Raw genomic sequence first — 19,652 nt, forward strand, 5'->3', positions numbered from 1 at the left:
ATCTTTGTGTCACTCAAAAAGTGGAAGAAATTGCATATACTGTAGCCATAATTTGTAGCACAGATTGTTGGATGAAATACAAACTAACCTTGCTTACTTATTTCAAAGCGAGGGCACATATTTCAACCTTGTGGGAAAAAACGGACAAAGAGTTGAAATTCCACAAGGCAGTGACAAAAAGCTTACAGCACCTGGTATTCCCAGGCGGTCTCCCATCCAAGTACTAACCAGGCCCGACCCTGCTTAGCTTCCGAGATCAGGCGAGATCAGGCGTACTCAGGCCGGTGTGGCCGTAAGCGAGAAACAATCTCTTGCTGCACTATGTAAAGTCAAAGTGAGCCTGATTAACAGCTGTTGCATTTTCACCATTTAGATAAGCATCTTTGTGTCACTCAAAAAGTGGAAGAAATTGCATATACTGTAGCCATAATTTGTAGCACAGATTGTTGGATGAAATACAAACTAACCTTGCTTACTTATTTCAAAGCGAGGGCACATATTTCAACCTTGTGGGAAAAAACGGACAAAGAGTTGAAATTCCACAAGGCAGTGACAAAAAGCTTACAGCACCTGGTATTCCCAGGCGGTCTCCCATCCAAGTACTAACCAGGCCCGACCCTGCTTAGCTTCCGAGATCAGGCGAGATCAGGCGTACTCAGGCCGGTGTGGCCGTAAGCGAGAAACAATCTCTTGCTGCACTATGTAAAGTCAAAGTGAGCCTGATTAACAGCTGTTGCATTTTCACCATTTAGATAAGCATCTTTGTGTCACTCAAAAAGTGGAAGAAATTGCATATACTGTAGCCATAATTTGTAGCACAGATTGTTGGATGAAATACAAACTAACCTTGCTTACTTATTTCAAAGCGAGGGCACATATTTCAACCTTGTGGGAAAAAACGGACAAAGAGTTGAAATTCCACAAGGCAGTGACAAAAAGCTTACAGCACCTGGTATTCCCAGGCGGTCTCCCATCCAAGTACTAACCAGGCCCGACCCTGCTTAGCTTCCGAGATCAGGCGAGATCAGGCGTACTCAGGCCGGTGTGGCCGTAAGCGAGAAACAATCTCTTGCTGCACTATGTAAAGTCAAAGTGAGCCTGATTAACAGCTGTTGCATTTTCACCATTTAGATAAGCATCTTTGTGTCACTCAAAAAGTGGAAGAAATTGCATATACTGTAGCCATAATTTGTAGCACAGATTGTTGGATGAAATACAAACTAACCTTGCTTACTTATTTCAAAGCGAGGGCACATATTTCAACCTTGTGGGAAAAAACGGACAAAGAGTTGAAATTCCACAAGGCAGTGACAAAAAGCTTACAGCACCTGGTATTCCCAGGCGGTCTCCCATCCAAGTACTAACCAGGCCCGACCCTGCTTAGCTTCCGAGATCAGGCGAGATCAGGCGTACTCAGGCCGGTGTGGCCGTAAGCGAGAAACAATCTCTTGCTGCACTATGTAAAGTCAAAGTGAGCCTGATTAACAGCTGTTGCATTTTCACCATTTAGATAAGCATCTTTGTGTCACTCAAAAAGTGGAAGAAATTGCATATACTGTAGCCATAATTTGTAGCACAGATTGTTGGATGAAATACAAACTAACCTTGCTTACTTATTTCAAAGCGAGGGCACATATTTCAACCTTGTGGGAAAAAACGGACAAAGAGTTGAAATTCCACAAGGCAGTGACAAAAAGCTTACAGCACCTGGTATTCCCAGGCGGTCTCCCATCCAAGTACTAACCAGGCCCGACCCTGCTTAGCTTCCGAGATCAGGCGAGATCAGGCGTACTCAGGCCGGTGTGGCCGTAAGCGAGAAACAATCTCTTGCTGCACTATGTAAAGTCAAAGTGAGCCTGATTAACAGCTGTTGCATTTTCACCATTTAGATAAGCATCTTTGTGTCACTCAAAAAGTGGAAGAAATTGCATATACTGTAGCCATAATTTGTAGCACAGATTGTTGGATGAAATACAAACTAACCTTGCTTACTTATTTCAAAGCGAGGGCACATATTTCAACCTTGTGGGAAAAAACGGACAAAGAGTTGAAATTCCACAAGGCAGTGACAAAAAGCTTACAGCACCTGGTATTCCCAGGCGGTCTCCCATCCAAGTACTAACCAGGCCCGACCCTGCTTAGCTTCCGAGATCAGGCGAGATCAGGCGTACTCAGGCCGGTGTGGCCGTAAGCGAGAAACAATCTCTTGCTGCACTATGTAAAGTCAAAGTGAGCCTGATTAACAGCTGTTGCATTTTCACCATTTAGATAAGCATCTTTGTGTCACTCAAAAAGTGGAAGAAATTGCATATACTGTAGCCATAATTTGTAGCACAGATTGTTGGATGAAATACAAACTAACCTTGCTTACTTATTTCAAAGCGAGGGCACATATTTCAACCTTGTGGGAAAAAACGGACAAAGAGTTGAAATTCCACAAGGCAGTGACAAAAAGCTTACAGCACCTGGTATTCCCAGGCGGTCTCCCATCCAAGTACTAACCAGGCCCGACCCTGCTTAGCTTCCGAGATCAGGCGAGATCAGGCGTACTCAGGCCGGTGTGGCCGTAAGCGAGAAACAATCTCTTGCTGCACTATGTAAAGTCAAAGTGAGCCTGATTAACAGCTGTTGCATTTTCACCATTTAGATAAGCATCTTTGTGTCACTCAAAAAGTGGAAGAAATTGCATATACTGTAGCCATAATTTGTAGCACAGATTGTTGGATGAAATACAAACTAACCTTGCTTACTTATTTCAAAGCGAGGGCACATATTTCAACCTTGTGGGAAAAAACGGACAAAGAGTTGAAATTCCACAAGGCAGTGACAAAAAGCTTACAGCACCTGGTATTCCCAGGCGGTCTCCCATCCAAGTACTAACCAGGCCCGACCCTGCTTAGCTTCCGAGATCAGGCGAGATCAGGCGTACTCAGGCCGGTGTGGCCGTAAGCGAGAAACAATCTCTTGCTGCACTATGTAAAGTCAAAGTGAGCCTGATTAACAGCTGTTGCATTTTCACCATTTAGATAAGCATCTTTGTGTCACTCAAAAAGTGGAAGAAATTGCATATACTGTAGCCATAATTTGTAGCACAGATTGTTGGATGAAATACAAACTAACCTTGCTTACTTATTTCAAAGCGAGGGCACATATTTCAACCTTGTGGGAAAAAACGGACAAAGAGTTGAAATTCCACAAGGCAGTGACAAAAAGCTTACAGCACCTGGTATTCCCAGGCGGTCTCCCATCCAAGTACTAACCAGGCCCGACCCTGCTTAGCTTCCGAGATCAGGCGAGATCAGGCGTACTCAGGCCGGTGTGGCCGTAAGCGAGAAACAATCTCTTGCTGCACTATGTAAAGTCAAAGTGAGCCTGATTAACAGCTGTTGCATTTTCACCATTTAGATAAGCATCTTTGTGTCACTCAAAAAGTGGAAGAAATTGCATATACTGTAGCCATAATTTGTAGCACAGATTGTTGGATGAAATACAAACTAACCTTGCTTACTTATTTCAAAGCGAGGGCACATATTTCAACCTTGTGGGAAAAAACGGACAAAGAGTTGAAATTCCACAAGGCAGTGACAAAAAGCTTACAGCACCTGGTATTCCCAGGCGGTCTCCCATCCAAGTACTAACCAGGCCCGACCCTGCTTAGCTTCCGAGATCAGGCGAGATCAGGCGTACTCAGGCCGGTGTGGCCGTAAGCGAGAAACAATCTCTTGCTGCACTATGTAAAGTCAAAGTGAGCCTGATTAACAGCTGTTGCATTTTCACCATTTAGATAAGCATCTTTGTGTCACTCAAAAAGTGGAAGAAATTGCATATACTGTAGCCATAATTTGTAGCACAGATTGTTGGATGAAATACAAACTAACCTTGCTTACTTATTTCAAAGCGAGGGCACATATTTCAACCTTGTGGGAAAAAACGGACAAAGAGTTGAAATTCCACAAGGCAGTGACAAAAAGCTTACAGCACCTGGTATTCCCAGGCGGTCTCCCATCCAAGTACTAACCAGGCCCGACCCTGCTTAGCTTCCGAGATCAGGCGAGATCAGGCGTACTCAGGCCGGTGTGGCCGTAAGCGAGAAACAATCTCTTGCTGCACTATGTAAAGTCAAAGTGAGCCTGATTAACAGCTGTTGCATTTTCACCATTTAGATAAGCATCTTTGTGTCACTCAAAAAGTGGAAGAAATTGCATATACTGTAGCCATAATTTGTAGCACAGATTGTTGGATGAAATACAAACTAACCTTGCTTACTTATTTCAAAGCGAGGGCACATATTTCAACCTTGTGGGAAAAAACGGACAAAGAGTTGAAATTCCACAAGGCAGTGACAAAAAGCTTACAGCACCTGGTATTCCCAGGCGGTCTCCCATCCAAGTACTAACCAGGCCCGACCCTGCTTAGCTTCCGAGATCAGGCGAGATCAGGCGTACTCAGGCCGGTGTGGCCGTAAGCGAGAAACAATCTCTTGCTGCACTATGTAAAGTCAAAGTGAGCCTGATTAACAGCTGTTGCATTTTCACCATTTAGATAAGCATCTTTGTGTCACTCAAAAAGTGGAAGAAATTGCATATACTGTAGCCATAATTTGTAGCACAGATTGTTGGATGAAATACAAACTAACCTTGCTTACTTATTTCAAAGCGAGGGCACATATTTCAACCTTGTGGGAAAAAACGGACAAAGAGTTGAAATTCCACAAGGCAGTGACAAAAAGCTTACAGCACCTGGTATTCCCAGGCGGTCTCCCATCCAAGTACTAACCAGGCCCGACCCTGCTTAGCTTCCGAGATCAGGCGAGATCAGGCGTACTCAGGCCGGTGTGGCCGTAAGCGAGAAACAATCTCTTGCTGCACTATGTAAAGTCAAAGTGAGCCTGATTAACAGCTGTTGCATTTTCACCATTTAGATAAGCATCTTTGTGTCACTCAAAAAGTGGAAGAAATTGCATATACTGTAGCCATAATTTGTAGCACAGATTGTTGGATGAAATACAAACTAACCTTGCTTACTTATTTCAAAGCGAGGGCACATATTTCAACCTTGTGGGAAAAAACGGACAAAGAGTTGAAATTCCACAAGGCAGTGACAAAAAGCTTACAGCACCTGGTATTCCCAGGCGGTCTCCCATCCAAGTACTAACCAGGCCCGACCCTGCTTAGCTTCCGAGATCAGGCGAGATCAGGCGTACTCAGGCCGGTGTGGCCGTAAGCGAGAAACAATCTCTTGCTGCACTATGTAAAGTCAAAGTGAGCCTGATTAACAGCTGTTGCATTTTCACCATTTAGATAAGCATCTTTGTGTCACTCAAAAAGTGGAAGAAATTGCATATACTGTAGCCATAATTTGTAGCACAGATTGTTGGATGAAATACAAACTAACCTTGCTTACTTATTTCAAAGCGAGGGCACATATTTCAACCTTGTGGGAAAAAACGGACAAAGAGTTGAAATTCCACAAGGCAGTGACAAAAAGCTTACAGCACCTGGTATTCCCAGGCGGTCTCCCATCCAAGTACTAACCAGGCCCGACCCTGCTTAGCTTCCGAGATCAGGCGAGATCAGGCGTACTCAGGCCGGTGTGGCCGTAAGCGAGAAACAATCTCTTGCTGCACTATGTAAAGTCAAAGTGAGCCTGATTAACAGCTGTTGCATTTTCACCATTTAGATAAGCATCTTTGTGTCACTCAAAAAGTGGAAGAAATTGCATATACTGTAGCCATAATTTGTAGCACAGATTGTTGGATGAAATACAAACTAACCTTGCTTACTTATTTCAAAGCGAGGGCACATATTTCAACCTTGTGGGAAAAAACGGACAAAGAGTTGAAATTCCACAAGGCAGTGACAAAAAGCTTACAGCACCTGGTATTCCCAGGCGGTCTCCCATCCAAGTACTAACCAGGCCCGACCCTGCTTAGCTTCCGAGATCAGGCGAGATCAGGCGTACTCAGGCCGGTGTGGCCGTAAGCGAGAAACAATCTCTTGCTGCACTATGTAAAGTCAAAGTGAGCCTGATTAACAGCTGTTGCATTTTCACCATTTAGATAAGCATCTTTGTGTCACTCAAAAAGTGGAAGAAATTGCATATACTGTAGCCATAATTTGTAGCACAGATTGTTGGATGAAATACAAACTAACCTTGCTTACTTATTTCAAAGCGAGGGCACATATTTCAACCTTGTGGGAAAAAACGGACAAAGAGTTGAAATTCCACAAGGCAGTGACAAAAAGCTTACAGCACCTGGTATTCCCAGGCGGTCTCCCATCCAAGTACTAACCAGGCCCGACCCTGCTTAGCTTCCGAGATCAGGCGAGATCAGGCGTACTCAGGCCGGTGTGGCCGTAAGCGAGAAACAATCTCTTGCTGCACTATGTAAAGTCAAAGTGAGCCTGATTAACAGCTGTTGCATTTTCACCATTTAGATAAGCATCTTTGTGTCACTCAAAAAGTGGAAGAAATTGCATATACTGTAGCCATAATTTGTAGCACAGATTGTTGGATGAAATACAAACTAACCTTGCTTACTTATTTCAAAGCGAGGGCACATATTTCAACCTTGTGGGAAAAAACGGACAAAGAGTTGAAATTCCACAAGGCAGTGACAAAAAGCTTACAGCACCTGGTATTCCCAGGCGGTCTCCCATCCAAGTACTAACCAGGCCCGACCCTGCTTAGCTTCCGAGATCAGGCGAGATCAGGCGTACTCAGGCCGGTGTGGCCGTAAGCGAGAAACAATCTCTTGCTGCACTATGTAAAGTCAAAGTGAGCCTGATTAACAGCTGTTGCATTTTCACCATTTAGATAAGCATCTTTGTGTCACTCAAAAAGTGGAAGAAATTGCATATACTGTAGCCATAATTTGTAGCACAGATTGTTGGATGAAATACAAACTAACCTTGCTTACTTATTTCAAAGCGAGGGCACATATTTCAACCTTGTGGGAAAAAACGGACAAAGAGTTGAAATTCCACAAGGCAGTGACAAAAAGCTTACAGCACCTGGTATTCCCAGGCGGTCTCCCATCCAAGTACTAACCAGGCCCGACCCTGCTTAGCTTCCGAGATCAGGCGAGATCAGGCGTACTCAGGCCGGTGTGGCCGTAAGCGAGAAACAATCTCTTGCTGCACTATGTAAAGTCAAAGTGAGCCTGATTAACAGCTGTTGCATTTTCACCATTTAGATAAGCATCTTTGTGTCACTCAAAAAGTGGAAGAAATTGCATATACTGTAGCCATAATTTGTAGCACAGATTGTTGGATGAAATACAAACTAACCTTGCTTACTTATTTCAAAGCGAGGGCACATATTTCAACCTTGTGGGAAAAAACGGACAAAGAGTTGAAATTCCACAAGGCAGTGACAAAAAGCTTACAGCACCTGGTATTCCCAGGCGGTCTCCCATCCAAGTACTAACCAGGCCCGACCCTGCTTAGCTTCCGAGATCAGGCGAGATCAGGCGTACTCAGGCCGGTGTGGCCGTAAGCGAGAAACAATCTCTTGCTGCACTATGTAAAGTCAAAGTGAGCCTGATTAACAGCTGTTGCATTTTCACCATTTAGATAAGCATCTTTGTGTCACTCAAAAAGTGGAAGAAATTGCATATACTGTAGCCATAATTTGTAGCACAGATTGTTGGATGAAATACAAACTAACCTTGCTTACTTATTTCAAAGCGAGGGCACATATTTCAACCTTGTGGGAAAAAACGGACAAAGAGTTGAAATTCCACAAGGCAGTGACAAAAAGCTTACAGCACCTGGTATTCCCAGGCGGTCTCCCATCCAAGTACTAACCAGGCCCGACCCTGCTTAGCTTCCGAGATCAGGCGAGATCAGGCGTACTCAGGCCGGTGTGGCCGTAAGCGAGAAACAATCTCTTGCTGCACTATGTAAAGTCAAAGTGAGCCTGATTAACAGCTGTTGCATTTTCACCATTTAGATAAGCATCTTTGTGTCACTCAAAAAGTGGAAGAAATTGCATATACTGTAGCCATAATTTGTAGCACAGATTGTTGGATGAAATACAAACTAACCTTGCTTACTTATTTCAAAGCGAGGGCACATATTTCAACCTTGTGGGAAAAAACGGACAAAGAGTTGAAATTCCACAAGGCAGTGACAAAAAGCTTACAGCACCTGGTATTCCCAGGCGGTCTCCCATCCAAGTACTAACCAGGCCCGACCCTGCTTAGCTTCCGAGATCAGGCGAGATCAGGCGTACTCAGGCCGGTGTGGCCGTAAGCGAGAAACAATCTCTTGCTGCACTATGTAAAGTCAAAGTGAGCCTGATTAACAGCTGTTGCATTTTCACCATTTAGATAAGCATCTTTGTGTCACTCAAAAAGTGGAAGAAATTGCATATACTGTAGCCATAATTTGTAGCACAGATTGTTGGATGAAATACAAACTAACCTTGCTTACTTATTTCAAAGCGAGGGCACATATTTCAACCTTGTGGGAAAAAACGGACAAAGAGTTGAAATTCCACAAGGCAGTGACAAAAAGCTTACAGCACCTGGTATTCCCAGGCGGTCTCCCATCCAAGTACTAACCAGGCCCGACCCTGCTTAGCTTCCGAGATCAGGCGAGATCAGGCGTACTCAGGCCGGTGTGGCCGTAAGCGAGAAACAATCTCTTGCTGCACTATGTAAAGTCAAAGTGAGCCTGATTAACAGCTGTTGCATTTTCACCATTTAGATAAGCATCTTTGTGTCACTCAAAAAGTGGAAGAAATTGCATATACTGTAGCCATAATTTGTAGCACAGATTGTTGGATGAAATACAAACTAACCTTGCTTACTTATTTCAAAGCGAGGGCACATATTTCAACCTTGTGGGAAAAAACGGACAAAGAGTTGAAATTCCACAAGGCAGTGACAAAAAGCTTACAGCACCTGGTATTCCCAGGCGGTCTCCCATCCAAGTACTAACCAGGCCCGACCCTGCTTAGCTTCCGAGATCAGGCGAGATCAGGCGTACTCAGGCCGGTGTGGCCGTAAGCGAGAAACAATCTCTTGCTGCACTATGTAAAGTCAAAGTGAGCCTGATTAACAGCTGTTGCATTTTCACCATTTAGATAAGCATCTTTGTGTCACTCAAAAAGTGGAAGAAATTGCATATACTGTAGCCATAATTTGTAGCACAGATTGTTGGATGAAATACAAACTAACCTTGCTTACTTATTTCAAAGCGAGGGCACATATTTCAACCTTGTGGGAAAAAACGGACAAAGAGTTGAAATTCCACAAGGCAGTGACAAAAAGCTTACAGCACCTGGTATTCCCAGGCGGTCTCCCATCCAAGTACTAACCAGGCCCGACCCTGCTTAGCTTCCGAGATCAGGCGAGATCAGGCGTACTCAGGCCGGTGTGGCCGTAAGCGAGAAACAATCTCTTGCTGCACTATGTAAAGTCAAAGTGAGCCTGATTAACAGCTGTTGCATTTTCACCATTTAGATAAGCATCTTTGTGTCACTCAAAAAGTGGAAGAAATTGCATATACTGTAGCCATAATTTGTAGCACAGATTGTTGGATGAAATACAAACTAACCTTGCTTACTTATTTCAAAGCGAGGGCACATATTTCAACCTTGTGGGAAAAAACGGACAAAGAGTTGAAATTCCACAAGGCAGTGACAAAAAGCTTACAGCACCTGGTATTCCCAGGCGGTCTCCCATCCAAGTACTAACCAGGCCCGACCCTGCTTAGCTTCCGAGATCAGGCGAGATCAGGCGTACTCAGGCCGGTGTGGCCGTAAGCGAGAAACAATCTCTTGCTGCACTATGTAAAGTCAAAGTGAGCCTGATTAACAGCTGTTGCATTTTCACCATTTAGATAAGCATCTTTGTGTCACTCAAAAAGTGGAAGAAATTGCATATACTGTAGCCATAATTTGTAGCACAGATTGTTGGATGAAATACAAACTAACCTTGCTTACTTATTTCAAAGCGAGGGCACATATTTCAACCTTGTGGGAAAAAACGGACAAAGAGTTGAAATTCCACAAGGCAGTGACAAAAAGCTTACAGCACCTGGTATTCCCAGGCGGTCTCCCATCCAAGTACTAACCAGGCCCGACCCTGCTTAGCTTCCGAGATCAGGCGAGATCAGGCGTACTCAGGCCGGTGTGGCCGTAAGCGAGAAACAATCTCTTGCTGCACTATGTAAAGTCAAAGTGAGCCTGATTAACAGCTGTTGCATTTTCACCATTTAGATAAGCATCTTTGTGTCACTCAAAAAGTGGAAGAAATTGCATATACTGTAGCCATAATTTGTAGCACAGATTGTTGGATGAAATACAAACTAACCTTGCTTACTTATTTCAAAGCGAGGGCACATATTTCAACCTTGTGGGAAAAAACGGACAAAGAGTTGAAATTCCACAAGGCAGTGACAAAAAGCTTACAGCACCTGGTATTCCCAGGCGGTCTCCCATCCAAGTACTAACCAGGCCCGACCCTGCTTAGCTTCCGAGATCAGGCGAGATCAGGCGTACTCAGGCCGGTGTGGCCGTAAGCGAGAAACAATCTCTTGCTGCACTATGTAAAGTCAAAGTGAGCCTGATTAACAGCTGTTGCATTTTCACCATTTAGATAAGCATCTTTGTGTCACTCAAAAAGTGGAAGAAATTGCATATACTGTAGCCATAATTTGTAGCACAGATTGTTGGATGAAATACAAACTAACCTTGCTTACTTATTTCAAAGCGAGGGCACATATTTCAACCTTGTGGGAAAAAACGGACAAAGAGTTGAAATTCCACAAGGCAGTGACAAAAAGCTTACAGCACCTGGTATTCCCAGGCGGTCTCCCATCCAAGTACTAACCAGGCCCGACCCTGCTTAGCTTCCGAGATCAGGCGAGATCAGGCGTACTCAGGCCGGTGTGGCCGTAAGCGAGAAACAATCTCTTGCTGCACTATGTAAAGTCAAAGTGAGCCTGATTAACAGCTGTTGCATTTTCACCATTTAGATAAGCATCTTTGTGTCACTCAAAAAGTGGAAGAAATTGCATATACTGTAGCCATAATTTGTAGCACAGATTGTTGGATGAAATACAAACTAACCTTGCTTACTTATTTCAAAGCGAGGGCACATATTTCAACCTTGTGGGAAAAAACGGACAAAGAGTTGAAATTCCACAAGGCAGTGACAAAAAGCTTACAGCACCTGGTATTCCCAGGCGGTCTCCCATCCAAGTACTAACCAGGCCCGACCCTGCTTAGCTTCCGAGATCAGGCGAGATCAGGCGTACTCAGGCCGGTGTGGCCGTAAGCGAGAAACAATCTCTTGCTGCACTATGTAAAGTCAAAGTGAGCCTGATTAACAGCTGTTGCATTTTCACCATTTAGATAAGCATCTTTGTGTCACTCAAAAAGTGGAAGAAATTGCATATACTGTAGCCATAATTTGTAGCACAGATTGTTGGATGAAATACAAACTAACCTTGCTTACTTATTTCAAAGCGAGGGCACATATTTCAACCTTGTGGGAAAAAACGGACAAAGAGTTGAAATTCCACAAGGCAGTGACAAAAAGCTTACAGCACCTGGTATTCCCAGGCGGTCTCCCATCCAAGTACTAACCAGGCCCGACCCTGCTTAGCTTCCGAGATCAGGCGAGATCAGGCGTACTCAGGCCGGTGTGGCCGTAAGCGAGAAACAATCTCTTGCTGCACTATGTAAAGTCAAAGTGAGCCTGATTAACAGCTGTTGCATTTTCACCATTTAGATAAGCATCTTTGTGTCACTCAAAAAGTGGAAGAAATTGCATATACTGTAGCCATAATTTGTAGCACAGATTGTTGGATGAAATACAAACTAACCTTGCTTACTTATTTCAAAGCGAGGGCACATATTTCAACCTTGTGGGAAAAAACGGACAAAGAGTTGAAATTCCACAAGGCAGTGACAAAAAGCTTACAGCACCTGGTATTCCCAGGCGGTCTCCCATCCAAGTACTAACCAGGCCCGACCCTGCTTAGCTTCCGAGATCAGGCGAGATCAGGCGTACTCAGGCCGGTGTGGCCGTAAGCGAGAAACAATCTCTTGCTGCACTATGTAAAGTCAAAGTGAGCCTGATTAACAGCTGTTGCATTTTCACCATTTAGATAAGCATCTTTGTGTCACTCAAAAAGTGGAAGAAATTGCATATACTGTAGCCATAATTTGTAGCACAGATTGTTGGATGAAATACAAACTAACCTTGCTTACTTATTTCAAAGCGAGGGCACATATTTCAACCTTGTGGGAAAAAACGGACAAAGAGTTGAAATTCCACAAGGCAGTGACAAAAAGCTTACAGCACCTGGTATTCCCAGGCGGTCTCCCATCCAAGTACTAACCAGGCCCGACCCTGCTTAGCTTCCGAGATCAGGCGAGATCAGGCGTACTCAGGCCGGTGTGGCCGTAAGCGAGAAACAATCTCTTGCTGCACTATGTAAAGTCAAAGTGAGCCTGATTAACAGCTGTTGCATTTTCACCATTTAGATAAGCATCTTTGTGTCACTCAAAAAGTGGAAGAAATTGCATATACTGTAGCCATAATTTGTAGCACAGATTGTTGGATGAAATACAAACTAACCTTGCTTACTTATTTCAAAGCGAGGGCACATATTTCAACCTTGTGGGAAAAAACGGACAAAGAGTTGAAATTCCACAAGGCAGTGACAAAAAGCTTACAGCACCTGGTATTCCCAGGCGGTCTCCCATCCAAGTACTAACCAGGCCCGACCCTGCTTAGCTTCCGAGATCAGGCGAGATCAGGCGTACTCAGGCCGGTGTGGCCGTAAGCGAGAAACAATCTCTTGCTGCACTATGTAAAGTCAAAGTGAGCCTGATTAACAGCTGTTGCATTTTCACCATTTAGATAAGCATCTTTGTGTCACTCAAAAAGTGGAAGAAATTGCATATACTGTAGCCATAATTTGTAGCACAGATTGTTGGATGAAATACAAACTAACCTTGCTTACTTATTTCAAAGCGAGGGCACATATTTCAACCTTGTGGGAAAAAACGGACAAAGAGTTGAAATTCCACAAGGCAGTGACAAAAAGCTTACAGCACCTGGTATTCCCAGGCGGTCTCCCATCCAAGTACTAACCAGGCCCGACCCTGCTTAGCTTCCGAGATCAGGCGAGATCAGGCGTACTCAGGCCGGTGTGGCCGTAAGCGAGAAACAATCTCTTGCTGCACTATGTAAAGTCAAAGTGAGCCTGATTAACAGCTGTTGCATTTTCACCATTTAGATAAGCATCTTTGTGTCACTCAAAAAGTGGAAGAAATTGCATATACTGTAGCCATAATTTGTAGCACAGATTGTTGGATGAAATACAAACTAACCTTGCTTACTTATTTCAAAGCGAGGGCACATATTTCAACCTTGTGGGAAAAAACGGACAAAGAGTTGAAATTCCACAAGGCAGTGACAAAAAGCTTACAGCACCTGGTATTCCCAGGCGGTCTCCCATCCAAGTACTAACCAGGCCCGACCCTGCTTAGCTTCCGAGATCAGGCGAGATCAGGCGTACTCAGGCCGGTGTGGCCGTAAGCGAGAAACAATCTCTTGCTGCACTATGTAAAGTCAAAGTGAGCCTGATTAACAGCTGTTGCATTTTCACCATTTAGATAAGCATCTTTGTGTCACTCAAAAAGTGGAAGAAATTGCATATACTGTAGCCATAATTTGTAGCACAGATTGTTGGATGAAATACAAACTAACCTTGCTTACTTATTTCAAAGCGAGGGCACATATTTCAACCTTGTGGGAAAAAACGGACAAAGAGTTGAAATTCCACAAGGCAGTGACAAAAAGCTTACAGCACCTGGTATTCCCAGGCGGTCTCCCATCCAAGTACTAACCAGGCCCGACCCTGCTTAGCTTCCGAGATCAGGCGAGATCAGGCGTACTCAGGCCGGTGTGGCCGTAAGCGAGAAACAATCTCTTGCTGCACTATGTAAAGTCAAAGTGAGCCTGATTAACAGCTGTTGCATTTTCACCATTTAGATAAGCATCTTTGTGTCACTCAAAAAGTGGAAGAAATTGCATATACTGTAGCCATAATTTGTAGCACAGATTGTTGGATGAAATACAAACTAACCTTGCTTACTTATTTCAAAGCGAGGGCACATATTTCAACCTTGTGGGAAAAAACGGACAAAGAGTTGAAATTCCACAAGGCAGTGACAAAAAGCTTACAGCACCTGGTATTCCCAGGCGGTCTCCCATCCAAGTACTAACCAGGCCCGACCCTGCTTAGCTTCCGAGATCAGGCGAGATCAGGCGTACTCAGGCCGGTGTGGCCGTAAGCGAGAAACAATCTCTTGCTGCACTATGTAAAGTCAAAGTGAGCCTGATTAACAGCTGTTGCATTTTCACCATTTAGATAAGCATCTTTGTGTCACTCAAAAAGTGGAAGAAATTGCATATACTGTAGCCATAATTTGTAGCACAGATTGTTGGATGAAATACAAACTAACCTTGCTTACTTATTTCAAAGCGAGGGCACATATTTCAACCTTGTGGGAAAAAACGGACAAAGAGTTGAAATTCCACAAGGCAGTGACAAAAAGCTTACAGCACCTGGTATTCCCAGGCGGTCTCCCATCCAAGTACTAACCAGGCCCGACCCTGCTTAGCTTCCGAGATCAGGCGAGATCAGGCGTACTCAGGCCGGTGTGGCCGTAAGCGAGAAACAATCTCTTGCTGCACTATGTAAAGTCAAAGTGAGCCTGATTAACAGCTGTTGCATTTTCACCATTTAGATAAGCATCTTTGTGTCACTCAAAAAGTGGAAGAAATTGCATATACTGTAGCCATAATTTGTAGCACAGATTGTTGGATGAAATACAAACTAACCTTGCTTACTTATTTCAAAGCGAGGGCACATATTTCAACCTTGTGGGAAAAAACGGACAAAGAGTTGAAATTCCACAAGGCAGTGACAAAAAGCTTACAGCACCTGGTATTCCCAGGCGGTCTCCCATCCAAGTACTAACCAGGCCCGACCCTGCTTAGCTTCCGAGATCAGGCGAGATCAGGCGTACTCAGGCCGGTGTGGCCGTAAGCGAGAAACAATCTCTTGCTGCACTATGTAAAGTCAAAGTGAGCCTGATTAACAGCTGTTGCATTTTCACCATTTAGATAAGCATCTTTGTGTCACTCAAAAAGTGGAAGAAATTGCATATACTGTAGCCATAATTTGTAGCACAGATTGTTGGATGAAATACAAACTAACCTTGCTTACTTATTTCAAAGCGAGGGCACATATTTCAACCTTGTGGGAAAAAACGGACAAAGAGTTGAAATTCCACAAGGCAGTGACAAAAAGCTTACAGCACCTGGTATTCCCAGGCGGTCTCCCATCCAAGTACTAACCAGGCCCGACCCTGCTTAGCTTCCGAGATCAGGCGAGATCAGGCGTACTCAGGCCGGTGTGGCCGTAAGCGAGAAACAATCTCTTGCTGCACTATGTAAAGTCAAAGTGAGCCTGATTAACAGCTGTTGCATTTTCACCATTTAGATAAGCATCTTTGTGTCACTCAAAAAGTGGAAGAAATTGCATATACTGTAGCCATAATTTGTAGCACAGATTGTTGGATGAAATACAAACTAACCTTGCTTACTTATTTCAAAGCGAGGGCACATATTTCAACCTTGTGGGAAAAAACGGACAAAGAGTTGAAATTCCACAAGGCAGTGACAAAAAGCTTACAGCACCTGGTATTCCCAGGCGGTCTCCCATCCAAGTACTAACCAGGCCCGACCCTGCTTAGCTTCCGAGATCAGGCGAGATCAGGCGTACTCAGGCCGGTGTGGCCGTAAGCGAGAAACAATCTCTTGCTGCACTATGTAAAGTCAAAGTGAGCCTGATTAACAGCTGTTGCATTTTCACCATTTAGATAAGCATCTTTGTGTCACTCAAAAAGTGGAAGAAATTGCATATACTGTAGCCATAATTTGTAGCACAGATTGTTGGATGAAATACAAACTAACCTTGCTTACTTATTTCAAAGCGAGGGCACATATTTCAACCTTGTGGGAAAAAACGGACAAAGAGTTGAAATTCCACAAGGCAGTGACAAAAAGCTTACAGCACCTGGTATTCCCAGGCGGTCTCCCATCCAAGTACTAACCAGGCCCGACCCTGCTTAGCTTCCGAGATCAGGCGAGATCAGGCGTACTCAGGCCGGTGTGGCCGTAAGCGAGAAACAATCTCTTGCTGCACTATGTAAAGTCAAAGTGAGCCTGATTAACAGCTGTTGCATTTTCACCATTTAGATAAGCATCTTTGTGTCACTCAAAAAGTGGAAGAAATTGCATATACTGTAGCCATAATTTGTAGCACAGATTGTTGGATGAAATACAAACTAACCTTGCTTACTTATTTCAAAGCGAGGGCACATATTTCAACCTTGTGGGAAAAAACGGACAAAGAGTTGAAATTCCACAAGGCAGTGACAAAAAGCTTACAGCACCTGGTATTCCCAGGCGGTCTCCCATCCAAGTACTAACCAGGCCCGACCCTGCTTAGCTTCCGAGATCAGGCGAGATCAGGCGTACTCAGGCCGGTGTGGCCGTAAGCGAGAAACAATCTCTTGCTGCACTATGTAAAGTCAAAGTGAGCCTGATTAACAGCTGTTGCATTTTCACCATTTAGATAAGCATCTTTGTGTCACTCAAAAAGTGGAAGAAATTGCATATACTGTAGCCATAATTTGTAGCACAGATTGTTGGATGAAATACAAACTAACCTTGCTTACTTATTTCAAAGCGAGGGCACATATTTCAACCTTGTGGGAAAAAACGGACAAAGAGTTGAAATTCCACAAGGCAGTGACAAAAAGCTTACAGCACCTGGTATTCCCAGGCGGTCTCCCATCCAAGTACTAACCAGGCCCGACCCTGCTTAGCTTCCGAGATCAGGCGAGATCAGGCGTACTCAGGCCGGTGTGGCCGTAAGCGAGAAACAATCTCTTGCTGCACTATGTAAAGTCAAAGTGAGCCTGATTAACAGCTGTTGCATTTTCACCATTTAGATAAGCATCTTTGTGTCACTCAAAAAGTGGAAGAAATTGCATATACTGTAGCCATAATTTGTAGCACAGATTGTTGGATGAAATACAAACTAACCTTGCTTACTTATTTCAAAGCGAGGGCACATATTTCAACCTTGTGGGAAAAAACGGACAAAGAGTTGAAATTCCACAAGGCAGTGACAAAAAGCTTACAGCACCTGGTATTCCCAGGCGGTCTCCCATCCAAGTACTAACCAGGCCCGACCCTGCTTAGCTTCCGAGATCAGGCGAGATCAGGCGTACTCAGGCCGGTGTGGCCGTAAGCGAGAAACAATCTCTTGCTGCACTATGTAAAGTCAAAGTGAGCCTGATTAACAGCTGTTGCATTTTCACCATTTAGATAAGCATCTTTGTGTCACTCAAAAAGTGGAAGAAATTGCATATACTGTAGCCATAATTTGTAGCACAGATTGTTGGATGAAATACAAACTAACCTTGCTTACTTATTTCAAAGCGAGGGCACATATTTCAACCTTGTGGGAAAAAACGGACAAAGAGTTGAAATTCCACAAGGCAGTGACAAAAAGCTTACAGCACCTGGTATTCCCAGGCGGTCTCCCATCCAAGTACTAACCAGGCCCGACCCTGCTTAGCTTCCGAGATCAGGCGAGATCAGGCGTACTCAGGCCGGTGTGGCCGTAAGCGAGAAACAATCTCTTGCTGCACTATGTAAAGTCAAAGTGAGCCTGATTAACAGCTGTTGCATTTTCACCATTTAGATAAGCATCTTTGTGTCACTCAAAAAGTGGAAGAAATTGCATATACTGTAGCCATAATTTGTAGCACAGATTGTTGGATGAAATACAAACTAACCTTGCTTACTTATTTCAAAGCGAGGGCACATATTTCAACCTTGTGGGAAAAAACGGACAAAGAGTTGAAATTCCACAAGGCAGTGACAAAAAGCTTACAGCACCTGGTATTCCCAGGCGGTCTCCCATCCAAGTACTAACCAGGCCCGACCCTGCTTAGCTTCCGAGATCAGGCGAGATCAGGCGTACTCAGGCCGGTGTGGCCGTAAGCGAGAAACAATCTCTTGCTGCACTATGTAAAGTCAAAGTGAGCCTGATTAACAGCTGTTGCATTTTCACCATTTAGATAAGCATCTTTGTGTCACTCAAAAAGTGGAAGAAATTGCATATACTGTAGCCATAATTTGTAGCACAGATTGTTGGATGAAATACAAACTAACCTTGCTTACTTATTTCAAAGCGAGGGCACATATTTCAACCTTGTGGGAAAAAACGGACAAAGAGTTGAAATTCCACAAGGCAGTGACAAAAAGCTTACAGCACCTGGTATTCCCAGGCGGTCTCCCATCCAAGTACTAACCAGGCCCGACCCTGCTTAGCTTCCGAGATCAGGCGAGATCAGGCGTACTCAGGCCGGTGTGGCCGTAAGCGAGAAACAATCTCTTGCTGCACTATGTAAAGTCAAAGTGAGCCTGATTAACAGCTGTTGCATTTTCACCATTTAGATAAGCATCTTTGTGTCACTCAAAAAGTGGAAGAAATTGCATATACTGTAGCCATAATTTGTAGCACAGATTGTTGGATGAAATACAAACTAACCTTGCTTACTTATTTCAAAGCGAGGGCACATATTTCAACCTTGTGGGAAAAAACGGACAAAGAGTTGAAATTCCACAAGGCAGTGACAAAAAGCTTACAGCACCTGGTATTCCCAGGCGGTCTCCCATCCAAGTACTAACCAGGCCCGACCCTGCTTAGCTTCCGAGATCAGGCGAGATCAGGCGTACTCAGGCCGGTGTGGCCGTAAGCGAGAAACAATCTCTTGCTGCACTATGTAAAGTCAAAGTGAGCCTGATTAACAGCTGTTGCATTTTCACCATTTAGATAAGCATCTTTGTGTCACTCAAAAAGTGGAAGAAATTGCATATACTGTAGCCATAATTTGTAGCACAGATTGTTGGATGAAATACAAACTAACCTTGCTTACTTATTTCAAAGCGAGGGCACATATTTCAACCTTGTGGGAAAAAACGGACAAAGAGTTGAAATTCCACAAGGCAGTGACAAAAAGCTTACAGCACCTGGTATTCCCAGGCGGTCTCCCATCCAAGTACTAACCAGGCCCGACCCTGCTTAGCTTCCGAGATCAGGCGAGATCAGGCGTACTCAGGCCGGTGTGGCCGTAAGCGAGAAACAATCTCTTGCTGCACTATGTAAAGTCAAAGTGAGCCTGATTAACAGCTGTTGCATTTTCACCATTTAGATAAGCATCTTTGTGTCACTCAAAAAGTGGAAGAAATTGCATATACTGTAGCCATAATTTGTAGCACAGATTGTTGGATGAAATACAAACTAACCTTGCTTACTTATTTCAAAGCGAGGGCACATATTTCAACCTTGTGGGAAAAAACGGACAAAGAGTTGAAATTCCACAAGGCAGTGACAAAAAGCTTACAGCACCTGGTATTCCCAGGCGGTCTCCCATCCAAGTACTAACCAGGCCCGACCCTGCTTAGCTTCCGAGATCAGGCGAGATCAGGCGTACTCAGGCCGGTGTGGCCGTAAGCGAGAAACAATCTCTTGCTGCACTAT

The 19,652-nt window shown here is 44.1% G+C and overlaps 52 non-coding genes across 52 annotated transcripts; all 52 read right to left on the reverse strand.

Annotated features, from left to right (window-relative positions):
• Positions 1 to 179: 179 nt before the first annotated feature.
• On the reverse strand, positions 180 to 298 carry LOC118958802. The gene has a single exon (XR_005047571.1). It is a non-coding gene; the product is annotated as a 5S ribosomal RNA (ribosomal RNA).
• A 260-nt stretch (positions 299 to 558) lies between these two features.
• On the reverse strand, positions 559 to 677 carry LOC118958803. The gene has a single exon (XR_005047572.1). It is a non-coding gene; the product is annotated as a 5S ribosomal RNA (ribosomal RNA).
• A 260-nt stretch (positions 678 to 937) lies between these two features.
• LOC118958804 lies at positions 938 to 1,056 on the reverse strand. The gene has a single exon (XR_005047573.1). It is a non-coding gene; the product is annotated as a 5S ribosomal RNA (ribosomal RNA).
• A 260-nt stretch (positions 1,057 to 1,316) lies between these two features.
• On the reverse strand, positions 1,317 to 1,435 carry LOC118958805. Its single transcript, XR_005047574.1, has one exon. It is a non-coding gene; the product is annotated as a 5S ribosomal RNA (ribosomal RNA).
• Positions 1,436 to 1,695: 260 nt separating this feature from the next.
• On the reverse strand, positions 1,696 to 1,814 carry LOC118958806. Its single transcript, XR_005047575.1, has one exon. It is a non-coding gene; the product is annotated as a 5S ribosomal RNA (ribosomal RNA).
• A 260-nt stretch (positions 1,815 to 2,074) lies between these two features.
• On the reverse strand, positions 2,075 to 2,193 carry LOC118958807. Its single transcript, XR_005047576.1, has one exon. It is a non-coding gene; the product is annotated as a 5S ribosomal RNA (ribosomal RNA).
• A 260-nt stretch (positions 2,194 to 2,453) lies between these two features.
• On the reverse strand, positions 2,454 to 2,572 carry LOC118958809. The gene has a single exon (XR_005047578.1). It is a non-coding gene; the product is annotated as a 5S ribosomal RNA (ribosomal RNA).
• A 260-nt stretch (positions 2,573 to 2,832) lies between these two features.
• LOC118958810 lies at positions 2,833 to 2,951 on the reverse strand. Its single transcript, XR_005047579.1, has one exon. It is a non-coding gene; the product is annotated as a 5S ribosomal RNA (ribosomal RNA).
• Positions 2,952 to 3,211: 260 nt separating this feature from the next.
• On the reverse strand, positions 3,212 to 3,330 carry LOC118958811. Its single transcript, XR_005047580.1, has one exon. It is a non-coding gene; the product is annotated as a 5S ribosomal RNA (ribosomal RNA).
• Positions 3,331 to 3,590: 260 nt separating this feature from the next.
• On the reverse strand, positions 3,591 to 3,709 carry LOC118958812. Its single transcript, XR_005047581.1, has one exon. It is a non-coding gene; the product is annotated as a 5S ribosomal RNA (ribosomal RNA).
• A 260-nt stretch (positions 3,710 to 3,969) lies between these two features.
• LOC118958813 lies at positions 3,970 to 4,088 on the reverse strand. The gene has a single exon (XR_005047582.1). It is a non-coding gene; the product is annotated as a 5S ribosomal RNA (ribosomal RNA).
• Positions 4,089 to 4,348: 260 nt separating this feature from the next.
• Positions 4,349 to 4,467, reverse strand: LOC118958814. Its single transcript, XR_005047583.1, has one exon. It is a non-coding gene; the product is annotated as a 5S ribosomal RNA (ribosomal RNA).
• A 260-nt stretch (positions 4,468 to 4,727) lies between these two features.
• LOC118958815 lies at positions 4,728 to 4,846 on the reverse strand. The gene has a single exon (XR_005047584.1). It is a non-coding gene; the product is annotated as a 5S ribosomal RNA (ribosomal RNA).
• Positions 4,847 to 5,106: 260 nt separating this feature from the next.
• Positions 5,107 to 5,225, reverse strand: LOC118958816. The gene has a single exon (XR_005047585.1). It is a non-coding gene; the product is annotated as a 5S ribosomal RNA (ribosomal RNA).
• Positions 5,226 to 5,485: 260 nt separating this feature from the next.
• On the reverse strand, positions 5,486 to 5,604 carry LOC118958817. Its single transcript, XR_005047586.1, has one exon. It is a non-coding gene; the product is annotated as a 5S ribosomal RNA (ribosomal RNA).
• Positions 5,605 to 5,864: 260 nt separating this feature from the next.
• On the reverse strand, positions 5,865 to 5,983 carry LOC118958818. Its single transcript, XR_005047587.1, has one exon. It is a non-coding gene; the product is annotated as a 5S ribosomal RNA (ribosomal RNA).
• A 260-nt stretch (positions 5,984 to 6,243) lies between these two features.
• LOC118958820 lies at positions 6,244 to 6,362 on the reverse strand. Its single transcript, XR_005047589.1, has one exon. It is a non-coding gene; the product is annotated as a 5S ribosomal RNA (ribosomal RNA).
• Positions 6,363 to 6,622: 260 nt separating this feature from the next.
• Positions 6,623 to 6,741, reverse strand: LOC118958821. The gene has a single exon (XR_005047590.1). It is a non-coding gene; the product is annotated as a 5S ribosomal RNA (ribosomal RNA).
• A 260-nt stretch (positions 6,742 to 7,001) lies between these two features.
• Positions 7,002 to 7,120, reverse strand: LOC118958822. The gene has a single exon (XR_005047591.1). It is a non-coding gene; the product is annotated as a 5S ribosomal RNA (ribosomal RNA).
• A 260-nt stretch (positions 7,121 to 7,380) lies between these two features.
• LOC118958823 lies at positions 7,381 to 7,499 on the reverse strand. The gene has a single exon (XR_005047592.1). It is a non-coding gene; the product is annotated as a 5S ribosomal RNA (ribosomal RNA).
• Positions 7,500 to 7,759: 260 nt separating this feature from the next.
• LOC118958824 lies at positions 7,760 to 7,878 on the reverse strand. The gene has a single exon (XR_005047593.1). It is a non-coding gene; the product is annotated as a 5S ribosomal RNA (ribosomal RNA).
• A 260-nt stretch (positions 7,879 to 8,138) lies between these two features.
• On the reverse strand, positions 8,139 to 8,257 carry LOC118958825. The gene has a single exon (XR_005047594.1). It is a non-coding gene; the product is annotated as a 5S ribosomal RNA (ribosomal RNA).
• A 260-nt stretch (positions 8,258 to 8,517) lies between these two features.
• On the reverse strand, positions 8,518 to 8,636 carry LOC118958826. The gene has a single exon (XR_005047595.1). It is a non-coding gene; the product is annotated as a 5S ribosomal RNA (ribosomal RNA).
• Positions 8,637 to 8,896: 260 nt separating this feature from the next.
• Positions 8,897 to 9,015, reverse strand: LOC118958827. The gene has a single exon (XR_005047596.1). It is a non-coding gene; the product is annotated as a 5S ribosomal RNA (ribosomal RNA).
• Positions 9,016 to 9,275: 260 nt separating this feature from the next.
• Positions 9,276 to 9,394, reverse strand: LOC118958828. Its single transcript, XR_005047597.1, has one exon. It is a non-coding gene; the product is annotated as a 5S ribosomal RNA (ribosomal RNA).
• Positions 9,395 to 9,654: 260 nt separating this feature from the next.
• Positions 9,655 to 9,773, reverse strand: LOC118958829. Its single transcript, XR_005047598.1, has one exon. It is a non-coding gene; the product is annotated as a 5S ribosomal RNA (ribosomal RNA).
• A 260-nt stretch (positions 9,774 to 10,033) lies between these two features.
• LOC118958831 lies at positions 10,034 to 10,152 on the reverse strand. The gene has a single exon (XR_005047600.1). It is a non-coding gene; the product is annotated as a 5S ribosomal RNA (ribosomal RNA).
• Positions 10,153 to 10,412: 260 nt separating this feature from the next.
• On the reverse strand, positions 10,413 to 10,531 carry LOC118958832. The gene has a single exon (XR_005047601.1). It is a non-coding gene; the product is annotated as a 5S ribosomal RNA (ribosomal RNA).
• A 260-nt stretch (positions 10,532 to 10,791) lies between these two features.
• Positions 10,792 to 10,910, reverse strand: LOC118958833. Its single transcript, XR_005047602.1, has one exon. It is a non-coding gene; the product is annotated as a 5S ribosomal RNA (ribosomal RNA).
• A 260-nt stretch (positions 10,911 to 11,170) lies between these two features.
• Positions 11,171 to 11,289, reverse strand: LOC118958834. Its single transcript, XR_005047603.1, has one exon. It is a non-coding gene; the product is annotated as a 5S ribosomal RNA (ribosomal RNA).
• Positions 11,290 to 11,549: 260 nt separating this feature from the next.
• LOC118958835 lies at positions 11,550 to 11,668 on the reverse strand. Its single transcript, XR_005047604.1, has one exon. It is a non-coding gene; the product is annotated as a 5S ribosomal RNA (ribosomal RNA).
• A 260-nt stretch (positions 11,669 to 11,928) lies between these two features.
• Positions 11,929 to 12,047, reverse strand: LOC118958836. The gene has a single exon (XR_005047605.1). It is a non-coding gene; the product is annotated as a 5S ribosomal RNA (ribosomal RNA).
• A 260-nt stretch (positions 12,048 to 12,307) lies between these two features.
• LOC118958837 lies at positions 12,308 to 12,426 on the reverse strand. Its single transcript, XR_005047606.1, has one exon. It is a non-coding gene; the product is annotated as a 5S ribosomal RNA (ribosomal RNA).
• Positions 12,427 to 12,686: 260 nt separating this feature from the next.
• LOC118958838 lies at positions 12,687 to 12,805 on the reverse strand. The gene has a single exon (XR_005047607.1). It is a non-coding gene; the product is annotated as a 5S ribosomal RNA (ribosomal RNA).
• Positions 12,806 to 13,065: 260 nt separating this feature from the next.
• On the reverse strand, positions 13,066 to 13,184 carry LOC118958839. Its single transcript, XR_005047608.1, has one exon. It is a non-coding gene; the product is annotated as a 5S ribosomal RNA (ribosomal RNA).
• Positions 13,185 to 13,444: 260 nt separating this feature from the next.
• LOC118958840 lies at positions 13,445 to 13,563 on the reverse strand. The gene has a single exon (XR_005047609.1). It is a non-coding gene; the product is annotated as a 5S ribosomal RNA (ribosomal RNA).
• Positions 13,564 to 13,823: 260 nt separating this feature from the next.
• On the reverse strand, positions 13,824 to 13,942 carry LOC118958842. Its single transcript, XR_005047611.1, has one exon. It is a non-coding gene; the product is annotated as a 5S ribosomal RNA (ribosomal RNA).
• A 260-nt stretch (positions 13,943 to 14,202) lies between these two features.
• On the reverse strand, positions 14,203 to 14,321 carry LOC118958843. The gene has a single exon (XR_005047612.1). It is a non-coding gene; the product is annotated as a 5S ribosomal RNA (ribosomal RNA).
• A 260-nt stretch (positions 14,322 to 14,581) lies between these two features.
• LOC118958844 lies at positions 14,582 to 14,700 on the reverse strand. The gene has a single exon (XR_005047613.1). It is a non-coding gene; the product is annotated as a 5S ribosomal RNA (ribosomal RNA).
• Positions 14,701 to 14,960: 260 nt separating this feature from the next.
• LOC118958845 lies at positions 14,961 to 15,079 on the reverse strand. Its single transcript, XR_005047614.1, has one exon. It is a non-coding gene; the product is annotated as a 5S ribosomal RNA (ribosomal RNA).
• A 260-nt stretch (positions 15,080 to 15,339) lies between these two features.
• On the reverse strand, positions 15,340 to 15,458 carry LOC118958846. The gene has a single exon (XR_005047615.1). It is a non-coding gene; the product is annotated as a 5S ribosomal RNA (ribosomal RNA).
• Positions 15,459 to 15,718: 260 nt separating this feature from the next.
• Positions 15,719 to 15,837, reverse strand: LOC118958847. The gene has a single exon (XR_005047616.1). It is a non-coding gene; the product is annotated as a 5S ribosomal RNA (ribosomal RNA).
• A 260-nt stretch (positions 15,838 to 16,097) lies between these two features.
• Positions 16,098 to 16,216, reverse strand: LOC118958848. Its single transcript, XR_005047617.1, has one exon. It is a non-coding gene; the product is annotated as a 5S ribosomal RNA (ribosomal RNA).
• A 260-nt stretch (positions 16,217 to 16,476) lies between these two features.
• Positions 16,477 to 16,595, reverse strand: LOC118958849. Its single transcript, XR_005047618.1, has one exon. It is a non-coding gene; the product is annotated as a 5S ribosomal RNA (ribosomal RNA).
• Positions 16,596 to 16,855: 260 nt separating this feature from the next.
• On the reverse strand, positions 16,856 to 16,974 carry LOC118958850. Its single transcript, XR_005047619.1, has one exon. It is a non-coding gene; the product is annotated as a 5S ribosomal RNA (ribosomal RNA).
• Positions 16,975 to 17,234: 260 nt separating this feature from the next.
• LOC118958851 lies at positions 17,235 to 17,353 on the reverse strand. The gene has a single exon (XR_005047620.1). It is a non-coding gene; the product is annotated as a 5S ribosomal RNA (ribosomal RNA).
• A 260-nt stretch (positions 17,354 to 17,613) lies between these two features.
• Positions 17,614 to 17,732, reverse strand: LOC118958853. The gene has a single exon (XR_005047622.1). It is a non-coding gene; the product is annotated as a 5S ribosomal RNA (ribosomal RNA).
• A 260-nt stretch (positions 17,733 to 17,992) lies between these two features.
• Positions 17,993 to 18,111, reverse strand: LOC118958854. Its single transcript, XR_005047623.1, has one exon. It is a non-coding gene; the product is annotated as a 5S ribosomal RNA (ribosomal RNA).
• A 260-nt stretch (positions 18,112 to 18,371) lies between these two features.
• LOC118958855 lies at positions 18,372 to 18,490 on the reverse strand. The gene has a single exon (XR_005047624.1). It is a non-coding gene; the product is annotated as a 5S ribosomal RNA (ribosomal RNA).
• Positions 18,491 to 18,750: 260 nt separating this feature from the next.
• LOC118958856 lies at positions 18,751 to 18,869 on the reverse strand. Its single transcript, XR_005047625.1, has one exon. It is a non-coding gene; the product is annotated as a 5S ribosomal RNA (ribosomal RNA).
• A 260-nt stretch (positions 18,870 to 19,129) lies between these two features.
• LOC118958857 lies at positions 19,130 to 19,248 on the reverse strand. Its single transcript, XR_005047626.1, has one exon. It is a non-coding gene; the product is annotated as a 5S ribosomal RNA (ribosomal RNA).
• A 260-nt stretch (positions 19,249 to 19,508) lies between these two features.
• Positions 19,509 to 19,627, reverse strand: LOC118958858. Its single transcript, XR_005047627.1, has one exon. It is a non-coding gene; the product is annotated as a 5S ribosomal RNA (ribosomal RNA).
• Positions 19,628 to 19,652: the final 25 nt, after the last annotated feature.

Source organism: Oncorhynchus mykiss, unplaced genomic scaffold, assembly GCF_013265735.2.
Source record: "Oncorhynchus mykiss isolate Arlee unplaced genomic scaffold, USDA_OmykA_1.1 un_scaffold_503, whole genome shotgun sequence".
Taxonomy (NCBI): Eukaryota; Metazoa; Chordata; class Actinopteri; order Salmoniformes; family Salmonidae; genus Oncorhynchus; species Oncorhynchus mykiss.